This window comes from Hydra vulgaris, chromosome 08, assembly GCF_038396675.1.
Source record: "Hydra vulgaris chromosome 08, alternate assembly HydraT2T_AEP".
In the NCBI taxonomy this organism is placed as follows: Eukaryota; Metazoa; Cnidaria; class Hydrozoa; order Anthoathecata; family Hydridae; genus Hydra; species Hydra vulgaris.
In genome coordinates this window covers 61,584,938-61,601,657 of record NC_088927.1, presented here as the reverse complement: position 1 = coordinate 61,601,657, position 16,720 = coordinate 61,584,938, and the positions used below count along the sequence as shown (strand labels likewise).

The 16,720-nt window shown below is 29.8% G+C and overlaps 1 long non-coding RNA gene across 2 annotated transcripts; it reads right to left on the bottom strand.

The window, feature by feature from the left end:
• Positions 1-6,412: 6,412 nt before the first annotated feature.
• LOC136084413 (uncharacterized) lies at positions 6,413-11,343 on the bottom strand. 2 transcript variants are annotated; one of them, XR_010640551.1, is made up of 3 exons: positions 11,164-11,343; positions 10,784-11,016; positions 6,413-7,465 (listed from the first exon to the last, which is right to left on the bottom strand). It is a non-coding gene; the product is annotated as an uncharacterized LOC136084413 (long non-coding RNA). The 2 variants fall into 2 exon arrangements; XR_010640550.1 differs by having other exon boundaries at positions 6,413-7,449.
• Between the last annotated feature and the right edge of the window lie 5,377 nt (positions 11,344-16,720).

Genomic DNA, 16,720 nt, shown 5'->3' with positions numbered 1-16,720 from the left:
GCAGTTCAACTATAAAATATGTGGAAGAAGTTTGTTCTATTTTAGGGACAGATGAATTGTGTTTCATTAGCCAAGACGACAAGGCTAGAGTGCCAATTGGAATCACAGCAGCCAAAAAACAGGCGCCGTTGTTGATGCATATGGAGTACCGGGTAACTCTCCCGGACCACGACTGGGTCGTGGCAACTAAACACAAGCTTATACCATCTGTATAAGCTGGAATTACAATCAAAAAAGATGATATTAGAAAAACAGATACTGTTACTTATTCTGGACCTACCTACATTGCTGTTCGATCAGAAAATCACGCATCCTCGACCGTCTTCGCTTATGGATTAGACTTTCAGCGGCTCTTGGATATCAAAGAATTCGACTCTATTACCAGAGATCCTCAAATTAATATGATTAAGCCTATCGTTGTGTTTAGCGTCGATGGAGGACCCGACGAAAATCCCAGATACCAGAAAGTAATTGAAATCGGGATTCACCATTTCTTAAAGAATAACCTTGACGCTCTTTTCATCATAACGAACGCTCCAGGCCGCAGTGCATTCAACAGACCTGAACGACGAATGGCACCTCTAAGTAAAGAATTATCTGGGGTGATTCTTCCGCACGAACATTACGGAACTCATCTTGATTCTCAAGGTAATTACATTGACAAAAGTTAATTTGTAAAAATATTAATATAATTTTTAACCTATAATAACCAACATATCTTTTTAAATCAGGCAGGACAAACGATGAAAATTTAGAAAAAAAGAACTTTAGTTTTGCTGGACAGGCTTTGGCTGATATTTGGTCTGATCTACAAATTGACGGTTATCCATCCATTACAGAGTATATTGATCCAGACAAATCTAAGCTAGAGTCAAGGAGCCTTTTATTACAAGATCAATGTTGGATTGCCGTATGATGCGTTTTGTCCATCAATTCAGTCTAGCCTAGCTGATAGAATCTGTAAAAAGTGCAATATCTACTTTGCCTCTCAAGCTATGTTGAAAAAGCACGCTTCTATCCATTCTTCTGCTATAACACTCCCTCTAATTAAAAGGTTTCAACTTGTTCGTATCGCTGCCAAGCGTCAGACAGAATTTTTGGCAGTCATCGCCTTGCAGAAGAGTTCGGAAATTGCTGAATGGTTAGATGAAAATGAAGTTGACGCAACGAATTTGATTGTACCTCAAGAATACGATATCCTTTTAGAGCGCGGAGAGCATTCACTACCTATTGTTTCAATCGATCATCACTTCAACAACCCATGGGAAGATATATAATACTATTTAAAGATAATATACTATTTAAACTATTTAAAGATAAAGATATATAATACTATTTGCTTAGCTGATTATTTAATGAGATATCGACTATTATATAATATAATTTGATGAGATCTACTATTATATAAATGTATAATTTAATCAGAAAAAAAATCAATGGTTTTTAAGCATTTTTATTGTTTTTTAGGGGGGGGGGGGGGTGGAGTACACAAAAACTGACATCATATATAACGGGGGTTGGCCAAAAATTGACAGAGTTTAACAAAGGGGGAGGGGAGTCGAAAAATTAAGAAAAAACACTGACGTCATTTATGGATGACCTCTTAAGAAATTCTGATGGTTGAAATTGTAACTATTAAAACTTTTAACATCTTACATAAATAATATTGTTAAACTGTTATATTACAATTGATGATTGTAAACTTTAAAAATGAATGAAAGAAATGCCAAACTTTTCATGCTACCCGGGCAGTAACTATCAGGTGGGTACCCGTCAACTGCCTTATTAATTTTGACTAGCCGTAAATGTCACCTGTGCCATAAAATAATGCGTTTTATTGCCGGTAGTGCCGGTAAATAATTCTGATATTTAATAACGGTGCAAACAAAGAAACAATTTGAATGTATCAGGCGGTTGGCAGATAAAAACTCAAAAAAGTTTCATAAATAACTCAAAAGGCGATCGAAGTCCAACTTCTAATTTAATATAATCTATGAGTAAATTATTTGTCTTTTTCGCATTCTTATATTATATTTCTGAAAAGCGAAGGTCAAGGTGTTATGCATTCGGTTATAATTTAACAAAGCTTATTAAGGCTTTCTTCTCTTTGAAAAAATTAATAAAGTATCAAACTGTTGTTGTTGAATTATATTCAACTTTCTTTTCTATGCGAGAAAAAAAAGGATAAATAAAATACATCTACAAATATGGAGTCAGTATCTGTTTGATTTGTTTATATTATTAACAAATCATTTTTTAAATTTTTTACGAAACTAAATAATAAATAAAATAATAAAAACGTTTTACAACATAGAGCTGCATTTTGAATCTGACCATTCTACACATTTGTCTTCCAAAAAACATAATCATGGATACGTTCACAAACACAATGATACCAATTTTCACATATTCTGCATCAGTGATGGGCATAGTTAACTAATTTTTTAGTTAACTTTTAGTTAAACTACTTTTTTTTAGTTAAATGCAATAGTTAAACTAAATTTTTTTATTTAAGTTAAACTTTTAGTTTAACTAACTTTTTTCCTAGTTTAGTTGAAAAAGTTTAACTAAATTTTTATTAACTAAATCTTTTATATATCGCCAAATAAATCGTTCTATTTCTATGCACCACTCACCTGACCAAGGACTCCAAGGATTCTGTTATTACTATTTTTATGTATTTATTTATTTAGTGCATGAACTGGACTTTTCAACATCATTTCCGCTTGGTCTGCTAATATCATAAATTCAAACTGTTAATCTAATAATCTGTAATTGTTATTGATAACATGAACAGCTTACTTGTGAACATGTGCTACAAAGATGTTAAACTAAAAAGTGATAAACCTTACTGTTTCTAAGATCGCGTTTGATCACTAGTGATTGAACTTTTTTAAATTTTTGAAATAAATTGGTTCGTGCGCAAAAAAGTTGAATTTTAGTTAACTATTTCTAATTAGTTTAAGTTAACTACTTTTTATAAAAAGTTTGTAACTAAAAGTTTAACTACTTTTTTTTAGTTTTAGTTAGTAGTTTAGTTAAACTATAATAAAAAAGTTTGTGCCCATCACTGTTCTGCATTGCACCATATGATTAAATATAATTCTCAGTTACACAAAAAGATATTATGTAAAGACACAGCAATTCAATGACTAATACTTATCTATCTTTAATACAACTATCTAAAGTTAACTGCACTTTTCTACAAATGCAGGGCAAGGAAAAATGGAAAATGCGGTTATGCAAAGAAAAATTATTGTTCTTTGCAGAACCGCATAGCTGTTTCGTATCTCAGAAACCCAGTAAATTGGTTGCCTTTCAAACATTCTAGGAAATGATTTCTCTTTTGAAAGCATCAAAAGCAACATAACTTGGGTTTGAACCTGTATCCGTAATACGTTTAACAATAGCTAACGAATGCAAAAGACAATCAACTGAATTTGTTTGATGTTGCACCGGTACAACTTGGACAGTTAAAGTATCTTCAGTGCAATGCATTTTAACATAAATTTGCTGAACAACATGTTTTTTCACTTTTCTACGAAAAAAACTGTCTAAAAGAAAACCTTATTAGCAGAACATCCAAATGTACTAATAGTCAACCAGTGGGCATCGCCATCATGCAACACCTAGACGAAAGATGCTTTTTGTACATGCAACGATAGATTTTATTCAAGAACTGGATCATCCGGAACACATGTCATCATCTTTTGTATGGCGGGGATAACGATGTCAGACAACATTCGGTTCGTTAAAATATCTTTTAAATCATCGGAAGAGAGATTACAGTTAGGTGATAAATGATTTAGTCTTTTCATTGGGAATTCATCATTATCATTAACAGTAACTAACTCCTCATCAATAAATATATTATCTCCATCAATAAGTTCAACTATGTCGACCTCAATTGTCTCGGTTTTGTGTTTTTTTTTCCTTCAGAAATATTTTAGAGATGCATTTCTCATATCTTTGTGATTGCTAACGCAGTTGTTATGAAGCTTCATTGGTTTACAAACAGAAATTGAAATGTTCTTTTTTAAATGACAAGGCAGCTTGATATCTAATGGAGGAATTGGATTTCCAGATTCTTAAGTTCTTGCTTGTTTAAGTTTTTTAATAATACTAGCAAGAGTGCTATATACAAAAACAATTTCTTCTGACTTTTCTTCAAGTTCTCATGATAGATTTTGGATTGTTGTAAGCATTTCTCTAACATTTACCCCAGAGCAAACACTTGTAACTTTTTTAGATTTCTAATTTCAATCTTTAATGACATCTAGTTCTTTTTTATGTAGAATTGAACTTTCCGACCAACTAAATGGTGGCTTTTCGTGTGATGCTTCATAATTATCAGCATCTAAGTTTAAATACGGTGAATTTAGATACAGTGATGATAAAGCACTCCATGACCAAGCAGGGTACTTTCTAAATACTAAAAAAAATGTTTGCATGGATATGCAGTTGATATCTAACTCAAACAAGTACATTTTGGCATTGTAATCTCATCACCAAATGATACAAAATATTTAGTAGCTGCCTTGGTAGAACTTAATACAGCAAAAACTCCATGTATAATCATGATCACTCCGAACAAATCTATGTTCTAAACATTACTTTTTTTATTAGACGATGTCTAGCAAAGCTAGAAGGACGGTAGTAAAGATAACTTGGCACCCAACGTGCATACGTTCTGTAACGTGCATTCATTATAAAGTTGGAATCAGTATAGCTAAAAGAAATAATGTTCAGCGTAACAAAGTTCTTTAATAAAGTATAAGAAAAATCCCAATACTGTGTAATTGCGCGAATAACAACAACAACAAGCTTTTCCGTAAATCATTTTTTCAATAGTTTTTATAATAATAATAATAATAATAATATTAGTAATAATAATAGTAATAATAATAATATATTATAATAATATAAGATAAAAAAAAAATTAATACAAACTATAGTAATTGAATATTAAGTATGTGGACAATAATTACAATGAAAATATAATAATAATGACTAATATTATAATGGTAGATATGAGCATAAAATTATTTATAATAATAAGTTAATGATTTATTTTAGTATGGTGTCACTCATACAGAAATCTGATCAAAGGAGTGACACCAATTTTTAAACATAATATAAGTAATAATAAGCAAAGACATGCAATGAAACATATGGACCGTAAACACATAGATTAAAGCACATAGAACATACATTAAAACAAACATGTAGAAATCATGATTTGCAGGTTTTAATAATAAAAAAAAGAAAATAAATAAATAAAAAGTACTGATGATAATTGTAGTAATGGCGAAAAAAAAATTAAAAGAGTATTTTAATCGTAAGGATATGTCTAAAAGTTAGGATAAAAAGTTTTTCAGAATGTTTTTAAATTGATATTGTTTAAGATGGAGTAAAGGTATTTTAGGATATAGCTTTTTGGACATATTCAAAATGCATACAAGGCTTCTGTTCCATTTACAGACGCACTGAGAAACAATAGAATTTTTACCATACTTCTGGGCTTTAAAAGATGATAAATTTAGTTTTCCATTGTGTTTATTTTTAGCTGAGTAGGAATGTCTACTTTCTGTGAACAAGTTTGTGATACGAGTTGGTAAGTTTTTATTTAAGGAGTCAAAAACAAAAAGAAGACTAGCATACTTTACTAGCGCTGGAAATGTTGGAATGAAAATTTTTTTGAAGGACTTTGATGTATCTAATTTAATTGATACATCAAAGATAAACAATTAAATGAGTTTAGAAAAGAGTACACTCTAGAATACAAAAGTTTCTCAAGAAGCTTACTAATGTTAGATAAAAGAGAAATAGGTCTGTAGTTTATGCATGAAAGTTTAGAGCCATTTTTAAATATTGGAAAAACGCGTGATAATTTCAAAATATCAGGAAATGTACAAATTGGTAGCGCTGATACAAAATATCTTACTGTATTGGATAGGGGATATAAATCTAGACCTAATAGTGATTTTGCATCCAGTATAATAGTTCCTATTGTTAGATCTGTAGCTCCCACTCTTGAAGATACAGCACAAAAATATTTTAATGATTTTCCATAAAAGTATGAAAGTTATTTTGATATACATTGCCAACCTAATGCTTTTGATGAACTCAACTCGCGTATATTTAAAGATTATGATAATTATAAAGTACCAAGTTAGTATTAATTGGCAGAATACTACTACTACTACTACTACTACTACTACTACTACTACTACTACTACTACTACTACTACTACTACTACTACTACTACTACTGGTAAAACTGTTTCTACATTTAACGGTGGATTACGTATGTTTATTCTGAAATATACTACTACGTTTTTAAACATCGTTTCTACTCTTCCTTCAGAAGACGATGAACTGGTGACACGAAAAAAAAAGATTAAAAACAAAATTATAAATTAAATGTATTTCTCTAACTTTAATAAATTTACATTAGTGTTTGAAATATCTGGCTTATTATTACTAAAAATATATAATAATTCATTCCCGCACAATAACAATATTGTCAATTCATCTTCCGTAAATGTAGTCTTTAATAGGGTTCCCATGAATAAAATTACGCATCTGCATTCAAACATCGGTTATTCGTTTGAGTGCCATTTTAATATATCCTTCTTATAGTTAGCATTCATTGTTATTATAACGGGGTGTGGATCAACTTGTAGTGCATCTTTATATTTAACGTCGCTGTGTAATTTTCGGCTTCCTTCTAATAATTGTTTAATCATTTGTATTATTGCTGCCTCCTCAAATACAAATTCATCTGCTCTGTAAGTGAATGCATTTTTATAATGATTGTAACATAAAATTTGATACAGTCTTTGATGTTGGGCAGTTAAAATACCCAATTTCGTGGTCTTCGAATTTACTATATAGCAGATTTGCAAAGAATGATTTGCCAGTATCACTTGGTCCACATAATATTAACCCCTTCTTTTTGTTATTTAAATTTAAATAAAACTTGATAAATCATGTAAAAGTTTATTTACATCCATATTATTTTGGTCAGCAATAAGTTTAATAAAATACATTGTGATCCCCATGCATCTCTACATAATACTATTTCCCAATATACCTGTGTTTCGTAGTCGTAGGTAATTTTATCTAAACACTGTTTTTTTCATTACCTCTATATCTCCGCATTTCTTAACATTTAATTCTAATAATCGAATAGCGCTCTACACAGAGATTTGTGTACTGCATCGAGTCTTTTGGCATTGGTCAGGATGAACAACATTCAGTGGGTGTGGAGTGCTCCGTTAAATTCCGGATCAGGTTTTCCGTCTCCATATTGACACTTGATATGGGTTGCTTGTAATATTGGTATATATTTGATTATATTAGTTTTGAAATTAAACCACATGGAGTTCTTTTCGTCTCCAGTGTATGTGACATGGTATAAATAGTATTCTCTGTGTAGTGGGGATTCTGAAAATACAAAACACTACTCGAATTAACAATTTATTGACATTTACAATTATCATACACTAATTTTTTTGTAATATTTTTTCTCCTTTTATTTCTTTCTTTTTAAGTAAGTGATTTGGTATGTTAAGTTAAGTGATTTGGTATGTAGTATTATAGACATGATATTTTCAATATACATGTCAGTGATTTCATAGAGCCGGAACGGTCTGTAATGCCGTTCTTGTACTTTATATATGTATATATATATATATATATATATATATATATATATATATATATATATATATATATATATATATATATATATATATATATATATATATATATATATATATATATATATATATATATATATATATATATATATATATACAGAGAGAGAGATAGAGAGAGAGAGAGAAATAGAGAGAAAGAGATTGTTGCATTTGGGAGTACGGAAGGAAATAAATGATTCTTATGCCAACAAATACGTCACTTTTAATTACTTTTGACTATCGTCCAACCTTTGCGTGTTGTCAGAAAGTTAAAACCATTAATTTAATTACAAATTAATCGTTTTTTAAAAAAACCACAAAAACGCAAATTTAATTGACCAGAATGTTTTTAAAAACATTCTGAATGTTTTTAAAACATTCTAAATGTTTTTAATAATATAAACAATGTTTTTATTTTTATCTTTTTTAATAAAATGTTTTTTTTTTCTACTGTCTTTTAGCCTGACTCGCAACGGAGTGCTGCTACATCGACTGAGGGTTTGGTCAAGGGTTTTTTTTTTTTATCAAGTGATAAAAAAAAAAAAAAAATCCAGTCTTGCATTTTAATTTTTACTTATTGTCAACAAAATACAGAAAAACTTTCTGACTACCAGTTAGGAGTTACTTACATTTTTTCAATACTGCATTTTATTGCAAAAAATGAAGTATTTATTGTAATACACGTGAGGTTTTTATACATCACAATTCGATTATCAAATCAAATAATGTTATTATCAACATTTTTTTCGAATTATTATCAGCAGTCTATTATTAAAACTAATTTAAAAAGAATTGTTTTAGTTATTATATGTTATTATTTTAAATTTTTTCTTTTTCATAACTCTCTCCCCCCCCCCCTTTTTTTTTTCAATTGAAGAAACCCTAGGCCCCCGCAATATCAAAATTGTGGTTACGGCTCTGATATATATATATATATATATATATATATATATATATATATATATATATATATAATATATATATATATATATATATATATATATATATATATATATATATATATATATACATATACAGCAGTGGCCAAAAATTAAAGACCACTCTTTTTTTTTTCAAAATTTATTTTTAACCTTAGTATAATTTTATTTTGGAAAAAGGTATCAAAAAGAGAAAAACATTTTTAGAAAGAATTTTTATTGTATTTTATATTTATTATAAAAGAATTTATTATTTTTTAACAAAATAATGTTAAAAAATTAAAAAACTGACTAGTAAAAAATATAAATGTGAAAAAAAATTGGACAAAACTCTAAGACAAGTTTCAAAATTATTTGAAAAAGCAATAAAAAAATAATTTAGAAACGTGTTGTTCCTCCATTTGTTTTCAAGCACTCTTGTACTCGTTCTGGCATTGAATTCATTAAAGTTTTGATTACTTCATCAGGCACATTTTTCAAATGATCAGAGATAGAAGATTTTAAATCTTCCAAATTGTAAAGTTGTTCTTTACCAAGCTTGTGATCAAGCCACGACCATAAATTCTCTATTGGATTCAAGTCTGGACTATTGGCAGGCCATGGAAGCACTTGAATTTTATTAGAATTGAACCAATCGCTAACAACATGCACTTTAAGACACGGCGCATTATCTTGCTGGAAAATAAATCCATCTTGCAACTGCCATAAATCAATGCTAGGAATAAGCGAGTTTTCCAAAATTTCGATGTACCTTTCTTTGTTGAGTCTACCATCGAATAAATGAAAAACGCCAACTCCACAGGCACTCATACAGGCCCAAATGCCTATTGAACCACTCCCTTGTTTTGTTTGTTTCAAAATGCAAGATTCATCAAACCGTTCGTTTGGAAGTCTACACAACATTACGCAACCTTTTCTGTTGTCTACCTCAACGTTCATTTCATCACTAAAGACCACACGGCTCCACTCATCTGTTGACCAATTTTTATGAAGTTTGCACCACTCTTTCCTGGCAAATTTTTGTTTTTTATTTAAGCGTGGTTTTTTTGCAGCAGCACGCCATAAATAATTTAAATTGTGGAGGACCCTTCGCACAGTTCTAGGGATTGCTTTCAGACCATTTGACAGTATCCATTTTGTAGACAAGTCTGCAGATGATGCTTGTCTGTTTTCTTTCATTAATCTCACTAACAAGCGAACATCACCGTCATTTGAAATTTTATTGCGTCCAGTCCTATGACGATCATTAATTGACCGGGTCTCTTTGTATCGTCAAATTATGTTAACAATGCAAGAGTGAGACCTTCCGAGCTTTTCTGCTATTTGTCTGATGCTATAGCCTTCTTCTTTTAATACAAGAGCCGCGTATCTGTCTTTTTCTTCGATCTTTGCACGCATTTTTGCAATTTTTTTATATCCTTATTGAAATTCAAAAAATAAATGTTTATTTGATATCGAAACTCAGGTGTCGACATTTTATTTTATAGCCAACGTAATAAGCAATTAAGACAGTTAAAAAAAATAATGGATTATTATTTTTAATAAGTGCAAATTAAAGATTTGAAAGTGGTCGTTAAATTTTGTCCAATTTATTTAAAGAAGATTTATAAGTACTCATCAGTTTTTTAATAAGTTAAACGCTATTAAATTAGAATTAGATTAAAAAAATTATACCACTTTAATCCGTATGTTTTAAATAAAAAGATATTAAAAAAAAAAATTTAATATGTCAATTAGAATCTTCTTAATTTTAATTTAAAGATTAAGAAACCAACTAAAAAATGAATGGTCTTTAATTTTTGGCCACCGCTGTATATGTATATATATACATATGTATATATACATAGATATATATATATATATATATATATATATATATATATATATATATATATATATATAAATATATATATAAATATATACATATATATATAAATATATATATATATATATATATATATATATATATTTATATATATATTATTCGACCGTTCCAGCACTTTTATTTGCTACATGACACCACTGCATAATGTGATGATAAGGGAAAAACAGTCTAATATTAGTCATGTTAATAATCTAAACTATGAATTAATATTAATATTAAGTATATTAAGAAAAAACCTGCTGATCACATGCTTATACCTGAGTTTTCTGAATTTATTTTTTTCAACTGATAAAAAATTTTCTGCTGAAAAACAAACCAGAGCAAGTGTTTTTTGTTTTTATTTATGTGTGTATTACTTTTAGGCTTTTATGTCGCTGTAAATTTGAAATTATGTCGCTGAATATTTGGAAGACTCATTCTGCTTTTCCACACCATTGTTTGTATTGCAATTAATGAGAAGACGGTCATGCCTGTACCACCAAACCCAGCTCTAAGTTAAAAAAGGCTTTTTTTAAATTTTGGTTTGTTCAGTTAAATATAAAAAAATCAATCAACTCTTTGTTAAACCATCCTGCATTATGAAAAAAAAAAATTAAAACGTCTTAGTTACTTACAAAATATTTTATATTTTACATACCTTTTTAATCGGGTTATTCTTTGAGTTTGCTCGTTTAGATAGATTAACTTCATGTAAAATAAATAAATACCAAATTTCTTCTACAAGAATGCACCAATAAAAATAGTTTTGAGAGGACGTATCTGTCGCAAAATATTAGATACGCACGACGAACAAAGTAAACCGAACTAAAAGCAGTTACTTTGCCTTGCGAATTGATATTATTTACGGCATTTTTATAGTGATAATTTACTACTTTTAATAATATTTAACTCACAATGTATATTCTAGTCGTAATTTATATCTTTATAGTATAGTACGACAAGAAGCATATTTTTAAGAACAAGCTTATTTTTAGGTCATTCACCCCTATCAAATATAATAGTCATCGATATCAAATAAAATAGTCATCTCACAAGGAAGTTTAATGTATTCTTAAATAATTTTAATAAATAAATTTTAGCAAAATGTTTCACGTTAAATTATTTATCTTTAACCCTTAAACCTAACAAATGTAAAATTTGCAACTGTTACTTGATTCAACGCAGATAAATAGTCAGGAAAGTATTCTGATGTTATCGCAGAAAAAAGAACAGAATTTATTAATTTGTGTCTAGTCTTTTTTTGTGTGTTAATTTACCTCCTCAAGACCGAAAAAGCCACTACAGTCGAGGAGGCTGCTTTAGTTGTTGTTACAATCCTCTCTCAACTCTATAACTCCGAAACACAAACCATGACAAACAAGACCGCCACGCGAAGAAACAAGTTGAGCGCGGTACTACCAGGGACGTAATCGTGATCGAATTTGGAACTTCTTGATTATGAGGTGAGCGCTATACCACTATACCACTACTGTACTACCGTTGAATAACAACCCAGACGGGAATTATTCGACGATTTTAGCGGTTTTAATGTATGTATAGCATAATAATTTTAAAATGTGACCTAAACTTAGCTTACTATTTCTTACTATGTGAATGATTTAAATAAAAACAACATTAAAGAAACGACACACTTTATGCGACACTAAAACTTTATTTTGAAAATAAGATCAAAATATTCTTACACAATATAAATAGCAAAATAAAATAACATGGTTTTCAAGTCCTTTTGAAAAAATTTAACTTGTTGAAACTTGGGCATTTTCGGAAAAAATTCAATTTTTCCACATGGAATTACAAGCCTATATAGTATAGAAATATAGTATAACATCAATAGTATCATAAAATCGCAATAATTAAATAAATGATAATAAAATACCTGTTTTTGTGTCAGAAGAGTACTTATTCAATGCATTGATCAATATATGTCAATAAATTGATTTACAAAATGAACTTTAAATGTGTGCCAGAAGGATTTGAATTTTTAAATCATATAAATGTTGAAAATGTTAAATCAGCCATGGTATCAACATGCCAAAATAGTCTATACTTTCACAATATTCTCAAGCCTTCCCGGGAAACGCGTGCGATCGCACGCCTTGTTCGTCCACGTTTAAAATAATTTTTTTAAACAGACCACGGCAGTTCGCATCTTTCAACCAAAGCGTTTCAATAATTCGCGGCAAAAAGCTTATTTACTTAAAAAAAACTTATTTACTTAGGAAAAAAAAACAATTTTCAAATAAGGAAACAAAATTGTAACAAAATATCAAGTTTAATTAAATAGACTAGAAAACTTATTAATTAATAAAAAGTTAATTCAAAAATTTTTTTTTTAATAAAATTTTTAAACGACTTTTTCATCCTTTTTTTTCTTTAGAGACGTTGAAAAAAACATCTTTTTATAACGATTTAACAACAATTGAAAGTTTGGATGTGCAATTTATTCACGATTTTTATCAGTCCATATAATTAAGAAACTAATTTGGTAAGTGACTTTGAAAACCTTTAAAAGTTATTAAAACTTAATTATAACGATGTTGAAAGCCACAAAAAGTTGTAAATCAAAATTTTACGGGTATGAAAATCGTAAAAATTTGTTTGCATTATATTTTGCGAATTTGAAAACTTATAACTTTGTGTATGTTATCTAACACAATTTAAACATTCTAAAACATCAAACAAATATGCCAAAGACCCATTGCTCGCTGGTTTGGCAGTACTTCCTGAAGGAATACAGGGGAGATGAGGCCTATGGTGTGTGCAATATCTGCAAGAAGGACCTAAAAATGAATTTTGGGTCAACATCGACTCTGAGTGGTCACCTGCGATCCAACAATAAAGATGAGTACATTGAAATGTGTCAGAATCAAAAGATACAAGATGAAGCAGAAGCTGCCAAGGAGGCAAAGTTGAAGAGGCAGAAGATGAATTGGAAACAGTTGGCACTGGTAACTTAGTTAAATAATGGATGTTACGATACGATGTAGCGAAGTTATACGACTTCATGTCAAACTTATATGATTTTTTATTGATGTAAACAATGGTATCCGAAGTTAATTCAATGTTAACAAATGTATACATTTTTTTTTAGGTGACAGGAAAAGAAAAAGGGTTCTAAGAGCCAGAAAGAATCTGTACTATCCAACACAGAGCACCGCTCAACTTCGTGGTGACATAAAGCTCGTGATTTACCTTGCTACTGACAATCAGCCTTTCTCCATGTGTGACTCTATCCCGTTCCAAGGACTGCTTGCCCACTTTGACTCGAGGTTTAAGGTTAAAATTGGTGTCTGCATGGCTCGCTTCAAGTTACCTCTCCTCTATAGGAATCTTTGTAGAACTCGAGAAACAATTCCCAAGAGGAAGATGTGACATCATGCTTTATGCTGTAGGCTCCCTGCTACACCCCTTCTTGAAAGACCAACAACTGCACGCTTATGGTGTAAGGGATTTTTGACAAGTTGAAAGCCAGTCATCCTAGAACAACAGACTGGAAAACCAGCATAATCAAAGTATAATCAATATCTCATATGAGATCACCCATGAGCTTCTTGAATATGATGGTGAGACTGAATTCTGGAAAGCAGATGCAAAGGTAATAGCAGTAAGTCATAAAAATTTTATTTTGAGGATTCAATATCATATCGGGGAGAGGGGAAGCGGTTCGAAGTTAAACGAACTTTTTAAAAATTATTTGAATTTAAATAATTTTAGATTAAAATAAGCAAAGTTATACGAAGTTTACTAAACGTTTAACTTCCTTCCTTCCCTTTAGACTGTGTCCAGTCAATTCAGGCAAACAAATGCTACAGCTGAGGGTCCTCCGATTACCGTTAAGTGGGCAAAAAAAAAAACACATCGCAGAGAGATGCACACCTTGGCAGGACTAGCTCGGGATTTTTATTGCCTGCCAGCCTCAAGTGCCTTAAGTAAGTGGGTCTTTAGTGAATCTGGAAAAGTGGTCCAAGAAAAGAGATGCAGGTTGTCTCCAAAATCCACTGAGAAGTTGGTCTTCATCAACGAGAACTTCGATCTGCTAAACTCTTTTTTACCAGTTTAGGAATACCGCTCCATGGAAGAGCAAATGGCAGCTAGACCTGCTCCAGACAGAGATCAAAATGATGATGATAACTCAGACTAGGATGATAATGATGATAATGATGATGATGATAATGATGATGATGATAATGATGATGATGATGATGATGATGATGATGATGATGATGATGATGATGATGATAATGATGATAATGATGATAATGATGATGATGATGATGATGATGATGATGATGATGATGATGATGATGATGATGATGATGATGATGATGATGATGATGATGATGATGATGATGATGATGATGATGATGATACCATCATATTATAAATGAAATCTCCGGTATTGTTGAACTGGAAAGGCGAGACAGACATCATTTGGATTGTAGGCGTGGACGTACAAGGGGCGCGACCGCACGCGCTTTCCAAAAAAGCTCGGATTTTATAAAAAATTTACCAAATATCTCATTATAATTAAAAATTACATAGCCATATTTTTAAATACTACTTTTAGAGTAGTTGTAATAGTAGCTATACTTAACTGCAACAAATGTATGTAAATAAAGAACTGACTTTAAAAACTGTACCTATTAACTATATCTTATACCGATAACCCTTGTCGATAAAATGAATAACTGATGACAGTAAGAAAATAACAACTACAAAGTGAACAAAACAAATCATCATGCCAATAACAAAATAAAGAATTTATCTAAAGATAAAAGATATTTATTTTAGATATTCAACTAAAGAAAGCTTCTGAAGTTATTATGTAAAGATAAAGTAAAATCTGCAGATGTAAAAAAGTTTAAATAGGAAGCTGCAAATGTGGTAATTCTTTTATTGGAGAAAATCACTCAAAAAGTCTGAGTTTCTGTATTTGACCAAGTTTCTGTATTTGACCAATCCAATTGATTGATCCAAATTCTGTATACAACTGGTCAAAAATTATCAAGCAAGTCAAATTATGAAGCAACAACTCTTTGAAGATTATTAATGCAACTTTAGCAGAGAAAGTTTTGCCACAATATTCAGATCTGTTGGCAGTGTTATCTCAAGATCCTGAAATAGTAAAATATTTAAGTTATGAGAGCACTAAACTAAATAATTTCTTTTTTCATAAATCCACTATCCATATACCAAAGAATTAAAATCTGTTCTGCTCTAATATTGGTTTTAGTTACAAGTCATGGTAAAACAAGGGTAGAAAGGACTTTTTGTTAATAAGATTGTAACCAAAATTATTTAAAAAAAATATTGATAATATAAAGAAAGATGATTGAAGACCATTTGTAAAAAATCAACCTAATATCTTCAACAATAAAACTACCAAACAAGTTTATAAGGTTTGTGAACGGTGCATGCCTAAGATATCAGCTAGACCTTGATCAAAAGAAAAAAATGCTAAGAAAAATCAAAGCAATCATCAGTTAGAAATTTTAACCAAAAAAATCAGTGAAAAGAAAATTTTTTTTTTACTAGATTCTTGCAACAATTTCGATATTGAGTTTATTATTATCATATAGGAGACAGAAGAAAAAAAAGATTTAGGATTTGTTATGTAAGGAAACAATTTGAAAAGGAAGAGTGACGATAAATATATTGATAAAAATATTGATAATAAAATAAATTAAAATAAAAAATATTGATATTAAAAATATAGTAAAAGCAGTTCAAATTTTGAAGGAGAAAAAGAAGAAAATAATATGAAACAAATCTCTTTTTTTTTTAAAGATATTTTTTTATTGTAGCTAATCTTTTTCTTTATAAAATATTTTCAAGATAAAGTTATAGAAATTTTCTTGCTTTTTTTATTTGATCCTTACAATATAGTAAAAATATACTTTAAGTACTTTAGTATGTGAAACTTGAAGAAAACTTTGTCATAAAAAAGACTTTTTTTTTAATTAGTTGTTGTAAGGTGTAAATAAATAAAAGCCTTTAATTAAAAAATATGTATGATCAGTCATATACGCACTTTTATTATATATGAGTATCATTGCATGTGAATGTGAGTATTTTTGTTTAAGGTGTGAGTTTTAATGCAATTCAATGTGAGTTTTTCTGCAAACTATTTATAATTATTCCATAATATAGTTCATGAGTCAGGGGGTAAAAGGTAGTTTTTTAGAAAAAATCAT